General features: G+C 34.2%; 1 non-coding gene across 1 annotated transcript; it reads right to left on the reverse strand.

Moving 5' to 3' along the window:
* Positions 1-460: 460 nt before the first annotated feature.
* LOC122496171 lies at positions 461-566 on the reverse strand. Its single transcript, XR_006300710.1, has one exon. It is a non-coding gene; the product is annotated as a U6 spliceosomal RNA (small nuclear RNA).
* Between the last annotated feature and the right edge of the window lie 7,380 nt (positions 567-7,946).

Here is a 7,946-nt window from a genome sequence, read left to right on the forward strand (position 1 = left end):
TATGAAACAAATGTGGAAAATAATTGAGAACAGATGGGTTACTTTGCTAGAATACCTTTGTCAGGAAACTGTGCCTCATGCAGAAATCCAATGGCTGCTAGAGATAGCTTAAACAATTCAATGTTAAAATTTAGTTGATTAATATATTGGCAAATTCTAAGTGTAAAGGTAAATGTGAGAGTTAGAGGGACTGGTCTAAATATTTTGCTATTGTACAAAATACTTCACTTGGGCAGTAGAAATATTCATTCAATAATTGGTGAGCACCTCAAATATGTTAATATGCTGGCTCTAAAAAGCATATGAGACATGTACATAGGTAGAATTTAAGTATGTTGAGAAACTTTGTAAGGGAGGCAAAATTTTCTCCAATTGCCCAGATTTACAATTAGAAAGGTATAGGAAAAGAAGGTTCAGGAAGCAAAAATAATCAGAATACTTTATTTTTTTCTTTTCCCCCCCAAATGTGAAATACTTCATGAATTTGCATGTCACCCTTGTGCTGGGCCATGCTAATCTTCTCTGTATCATTTCAATTTTAGTACATGTGCTGTCAAAGTAAGCATAAGAATAGTTTATTATTATATAGCTGAGGGACAATGTGTACAAGGGAAGAAAGACTTATCACATTAGTTAAGGATAAAAGTGAATTTTTAAAAGTGGCAGTATGCGATACAAAGAAAAGACAATGGAGTGGAAAGTCACTCAAAGTGGTGGCAGGAGAAATGAAGAGGAAAGAATTTTAGTGCAGGAGGAGAAAATACACATATTATTAGGTCAAGCTGTCTTTTACTTTATAAAAGGGCTACAAAGAGCTCCTAAGGGCATAAAGTCCAAGGAAATGGCTCTTTTCATTTTCCCTTCACAATGGGAACTGTGTACTGTATGTGAATAGTTGAGTGAGTGTGAAACCCTAAATTCAGAAAATCAAATCTTTGTACTAGGGAATTTGCAGATTTAAGACAAAATTGGAAAGGAAAAATCAGAGGAAGTTTGGTGATAGAGATCAAGTAAAAAAATGAGCCAGAAGAAGACTAGTTTATAAGGAACTTTGCCATCAAATGTAGATTGTTATGTCATGGTATTGACCTAGATGTTCAGTGATGGTCCCTCCTTATATTGTATTCTTTGATTTTTCCAGGGATTTCCAAAGAGCAAAGGTAAGTTGTTCAAAGAGAAAATGTAGGTATTTGTATAAAATCAGATTAGGTACTATGAAATGTTTTGTGTGCCAGAAGAATTGATTTGGAGAACTTTCTCTTTTTCCTCAAAAAAGGTTCTTGGTATATATTTTCTGTTTTTCAAATAATAAAAAAGTGAAATCTTTAAAACTAATAATATTTCATATAAAAGGAAGTCATTAAGAACAATTAAAATTTTTCATCCCACAGTGAAAATCTACCTTAATGCTAACTGCAGATTTTTTTTTTTAATTCACCATAATGCTAGGGCTACTCAGAGGGTAGATATTTTTATTTGTTAAGAAAAAAATTATAGGATAGAGCCTAAAATTTTCAAAATGTGACAAATGTCTTGAAAATATATGTAAGGTTGTAGCAAATAGCGTTAATGTAAAGCCTATCTGAACAGATAAAGTAACATTCACAAGGCATTTGTTTTTTTTCCCTAGTTATTGATACTGAGAACATAAATCAGAGAGAATACATATGCTAGATGAATTGCTTACTTTTATAGACTTTTGCAAAGCAGATGGAGAAATTACCTAAAGGTATGCTTTAAAATACAAAAGATTAAGTTCTAAAAGGAATTAATTTGGTTGTGAATAAAATTCTAATCCATATTAAAATAAAGGTAATTTATTTAGCTTCAGAAACAACTGAAGTGATTAAATGATTATCTGAGGAGATAAAATTCAAAACCAAGAAAAATAACTGCTAATAAAGTCAGACTCAGGACACATGAATAATAGTTAACAGACCTGGAATTTACATTTAATATATTCAAGACAATAAACCAAAATTTGGAAATTTTAGCAAAGGATTGAAAAGCATTTTAAAAAGCTAATAAAAACCCCAGAATGAAAAATATTAAGTAACTGAAGATCTCATAAAATGGATATCATAGCATATTAGAGATAGTTGAAAGGGGAATTAGAGTATAGAAAGAGAGACCAGGAGAAAATATTTAGACTGAAGCACAATAGAAAAAAGGGTGGAAAAATATCAAAAAGAAAAAAATACTAAGGGGATATTTAGAACATTCTTACAAACATGAAATTTGCAGAATTAAATGAGAGAAAAAGTGGGACTAATGCAATATTTGAAGAGGTAATGAATGAAGATTTTTCAAAACTAATAAAACACAAAAACCCCACAAAACTTAAGAAGAATTTGGACTCTGCATCTACAATAAAAAAATAAATTACATTAGGCACAGCATACTAAAATATCAGAAAATATAAAACCTTAAAGGCAGACGTAGGAAAAGATAGACTCCAGAGAAACAACAATAAGCCCCAAGAGCAGACTTCCAACAGAAAAAATAAAAGCCATAATAACAACAGAATATCTTCAATGTACTGAAATAAAGTTACTGCCAACCTAGAATTCCATTCACAATTAAATATTATTCAAACAGGTGAAATAAAAGCATTTCTACATAATCAAAATTAATAGAATTTCTTTAGCAGTACACTCACACTAAAGGAAACACTTAAGAGTATTCTTCCAGCAGAAGGAAGATGGATGAAAAGATAGAGTAATGCGAAAATAGTGAAAACAGTAACAGAAAAGGCAGATGGCACAGGTAAATATGAATAAAAGCTGGTTATATAATAGCATCTTGTGGTACTTCATATATATATTGAATTAAAATGAATAGTAAATGGAGGTGAGTAAATAGGATAATGTAAAGTTTAATGTAAAATGATAAAACAACTAATTTACCTTAGTGGAGGATGGATATTGTAACCTCTGCAGTGCTGTCAACACAACTTTCTTTAATGAAAATCTACATACCTATGCATGGCTAGTGGCTATTATTTAACAAGGCAATTTTAGAGTAAACACACACACAAAAGTAAAATAACTACTAAGCTAATAGAAAGTATATTAAAAATAAAATATGACAAAATTATATATAATATACTTGAATATACATTTTTTAATGCTTGTTTTTGAGAGAAAGAGAACATGCACGCACAAGTGGGGGAGGGGCAGAGAGAGGGAGACAATCCAAAGCAGGCTCCAGGCTCTGAGCTTTCAGCACAGAGCCCCATGTGGGGCTTGAACTCAGAAACCATGAAGTCATGTCCTGAGCTGAAGTTGGAAGCTCAGCAGAGCCACGCAGGCACCCTATGAATATACATTTTTCTAAAAACATACAAATGGCCAACAGACACATGGAAAGATGCTCAGAATCATTAATCATCAGGGAAATGCAAATCAAAACCACAATAAGATATCACTTTACACCTGTTAGAATGGCTATTATCAAAAAGACAAGAAATATTAAGAGTTAGAAAGGCTGTGGAGAAAAAGGACCCTTATGCATTGTTGGTGGGAATATAAATTGGTGTAGCTACCTTGAAATACAATATGGAGATTCCTCAAAATATTAAAAATAGAATTACCACATGAGCCAGTCATTCCATTAATGAGTGTTTACCCAAAGAAAACAAAAACACGAATTTGAAAAGATATATGTACCCCTATGTTTATTGCGGCATTATTTACAGTAGTCAAGAAACAAGCAACCCAGGTGTTCAGGGTTATATAAATGGATAAAGAGGAAGTGGTATATATATATATATGTGTATATACACACACACACACACACACAATTATCACTCAGCCTTAAAAAGGAATGAGATCTTGCCATTTACTACAGCATGGATGGATGTAGAGGGTATATGAATGCTAAGGAAATTAGAGAAAGACAAATACCATATGATTTCACTCATGTGTAGAATTCAAGAAACAAAAGAAAGAGACAGAAAATCAGAGTCTAAAATAGAATAAACTGGTGGTTACCAGAGGGGAGATGGGTGGGGGATTGGTGAAATAGATAACGGAGATTAAGAGTACACTTATTAGGATGAACACTGAGTGATGCATATAATTGTTGGATCCTTATATTGTACACATGAAACTAAGTTAACACTATGTTAATTATACTTCAATAAATATTTTTCCATTAGAATTTTTTTATAATTATATATAAAATAAAATCTAAGGCAAGAGATAAAGAAAGCTGGAAGAGGAGGAACATATAGAAAATATAGGATGGCATATATGAAACAAAGTATACCAGTGAATAAAGATAAATATTGTCAGTCTGGGTTTAAAAACTATATGTAAGCATAGATGAATACCATTAAACTTAACACGACAGAAAAATTTAAAAGCAAAAGCATAGAAATACATTGACTATGATAAAATTAACTGAAAAAAAGGTGATAGAGCTAAATTAACACCAGATGAGTAGACTTTAAGCCAAAAATGTTTCCAGAGATAAAAAGCTTTTCATAATGATAAAATGTTTACTCCACTAGAAGATATAGTGACTCTAAATTTGTATGCACCTAACAACATAGCTTCAAAATATACATAGCAAAACGTGACAGAACTAAAGAGTAGACAAATTCACACAGTAGCTGATTTTAATAGATTTCTCTTATTAACTGATAGGACAGAAAAATGGCGAGATTTGGAATATTTAAACAAAAAGGACAGATCATTTAATCACTTCTAGTGATGGACCAGCTTAGTCGTCTTTCCCTCTCCTCCATGTCCCTGCATGGTGAATTTTAAGAGGACTTTATCATTTGTAATTTTGAGATAAAAATGGCCATTAGGCCATATTTATCAGCCCTGAGAATTGATAGTGGTGTTGCAGCTAAATTTTTATAATTGTTTGCTGTTTTCCAAAGTACTTTTTACAAAATTCCCTTATCAGTGATAGTTATCTTCCTTTTGTAGATTAGAACATGTTGATTTAGACTAAATTACTACTCGTTCCACAAATAGCGTTTGTGGTAATATTAAGACCCATGTCTCTTGACTCCAAGTCTCCTGTTCTTTTTTAATATCAGAATTTCTATTTTAATTAATTTTATCTTTTGAGAAAGAGGGTGCAAGTGAGCAAGGGGCAGAAAATCCCATGAGGGGCAGAGAGAGAAAGTTAGAGAGGGAGGGAAGGAGAGAGAAACAGAGAGAGAAGCCCAAAGGGGAGCTCAAGCACCATGAGATCCTGACCTGAGATGCTTAACTAACTCTGCCACCTAGGTGCCCTCTTTTGTTCCTTCTATGAAGACGTTGCACAAGAAAGATGGCTTGAGAATTTCTAATTTTAGGAGCCCTCCATGTTCGATTAGCATCTGTTGCTTTTCACTGAGCTCCAGCCCCATGCCTTCTTTTGGAGGGCTGCAGTGTAACAGAATGAGATGTATGTGGAATGTGAAGACCAGAGTCTGGGAATTACCTGGTTGTTGTGGGGAAGACATACAAATCTCCCTGATTCTCGGTTTCCTCAACTTTAAAGTGGGGTGATATTGCCTACCTGCATAGCATTATTAAGAATCTTAAGGAGATGACATACGCATTTCTCCATTAACACAGGTGATGACAAGTATAGCATGGAAATCAACATTTCTCTGGCTCCACTCTGACTTGCTCTGTGAGAATCCTGGCATCTTCAATTCTGCATGCCACCAGGGATGTCTGAGACTATTTAGCCCTTTTGAAAAATAGTAAGTACCAGAAAAAGGAAGTAATCTGGGAGTGATATAACATAAATAAGTAAATATTTAAGAAATGACTGTATATGAAAATTTGTGAATTCTAAAGCAATGTACTAAAAACTATTGAACTCCTCTTTAGTGTCTAGATACCAAAAAGATACAAAGATAAAGAACATCTGGGACCCACAAGCATATTATAATGTTCCATTTTCTTAAGGCTTTAAGTATGATACTAAGCTGAAAAAATTTTGAGGCGGTAATATCTGAAAGAGTGATAATCTATAGTTCAGTGTGTATGCTAAACTTAGTTTTATGCTTCAAACAGAGGGCTACACTAGGTTAATGCTTCTCAAACATTAATGTACCTATGAGCCATCTGGGAATCTCATTAAAATGCAGATTTTGATTCAGTAGGTCCAGGGAAGGAGCCGAGATTCTGCATTTCTGACCAATTCCTAGGTGATGTCAATGCTGCTGGTCTAAGGATCACACTCTAAAAAGAAATATTCTACATACTTCCTAAGGAAAATAATTTGTGCTGGTACAGGCTCTATTTATTCTGGTTGGGGTGCTTCATTACAAACAATTACCATCCTAACTCTGATAAAATTAAACACAAAAGGAATTTATTAAAAGGATATTAGATACTGCACTGATGGAGATGCTGGCAAACCATGTTTAAGAAGGTGGGCAAAATAAAAGGAGGCATGATCAAGATCATCTCAGGAATAGTCTACCTAGGACTATACTACTAGGACCAGCTCTGCTACACCCTCCCCACAACATTGTGGATTCTTGATTGCCATAAATTCATCTTTGGTCTTGAAACTTTGCCTTCACCTCCTAAACAGGTTCAAAGTCATAGGCTTAAGACACTGATTCACTACGCTAAGATAGAATCCTTCCCCTAACTACTAGAACCACCCCATCCCCCACCCCCACCCCCACCCACACACAAGGTATGGTCCTGCCTTCCCCGCCTGTCTTGGATTTCCCCCAAGTGTCTTTACACTCTTAAATTTTAGAGAGGTATAGGGATCAAGAGACCATGCAACCCAAATGTACCCTTTTGATAAAAATGTTATTTCCAGAGGTATTATGAAACTTACTAAGGTTTTCATATAAAGTTAGGAGAAGGGGAGAGATAAGACTAGAATTTTCCAATTATTTCCAATTTCCATCTTGTCCCATCTCCTGAATCCCTTTTCTTTATTGACTTAATTCATGCCTCTTATAAATGTTTAAGAGAAAAGATGAACAGATGTTAGATTTCCAAAGCCAAAGCATTTTATGGTTTGTGTTGTGGAAACTATTGTATAAACAGTTTGTGTTACTCAAAAGATTGATAAGCTGTGACCAAAGAATAGTGAAACCGGACTTATTTAACTACACAGAAACTAGCAATCTATTTTATAGGGATGCTGCAAGAGAGACAAATAGGTAAAGGGAAAGATATCTCCATATTACATTGATTAGTAAAATGTTTTAAATGAATTCACTTTTAACAGGGTAGAGATGAAATTTTTGAGTTAAAAACTTAACACTTAAATCAGGGGGAAAATATTTTATGGTGTCTCTTTAAGAACTGTCTAAGGAATTTCTTTTTAAAGGTACATAAACACACACTCACACACAACTATTTCCTTCATGGCTGAGCCTTACAGATTCCGAGTTATTTTTGGTGCCAGATTTTAACCCAGAGGAAGTTTTATGGCTGAGTTAAAACCCCCTGAAAGCAAAGGTTACAATGGAAATGCTGACAGAATCCGTGCCATGGCGACATTTGTGAGTGTAGTTTTATTAAAACAATAAACAACTTTTGTTCAAGTGCAAGTGAATGTAAAAACAACAGAAAAAGGGCCCCTTCCTGCGTCTAATGCTTAATCTCTCTCTGTTATTTCCTTGCTGGGGCTCTGATCCTAAGGTAGCTGGGTCTCACAAGCTATTACAGGTCTGAAATCCACTCTTGCACCTCAGATCCTTATAAAAAAGGCCAATAAAACACCAGGAGAGGGAGCTCACCTCTGCCCTTCTTAAAGTGGATCCTGAGTGTGTACTCAAACAGGGCATTGGGTATATTTATAACTGGCACTAGAATTAGCTTTTTAATTTCCTAATTGACTTTGTATGTACGTCTGTGATAGATTATCTAACAAATTATATGTGTTTCCTCCTTTATTGCCAAGTAACACATCAAGGTCTAAATAATACCTCATGTGGTACACACTGTTTGCTCAGGGACAGA

The sequence above is a fragment of the Prionailurus bengalensis genome, chromosome F2 (assembly GCF_016509475.1).
Source record: "Prionailurus bengalensis isolate Pbe53 chromosome F2, Fcat_Pben_1.1_paternal_pri, whole genome shotgun sequence".
Classification (NCBI taxonomy): domain Eukaryota; kingdom Metazoa; phylum Chordata; class Mammalia; order Carnivora; family Felidae; genus Prionailurus; species Prionailurus bengalensis.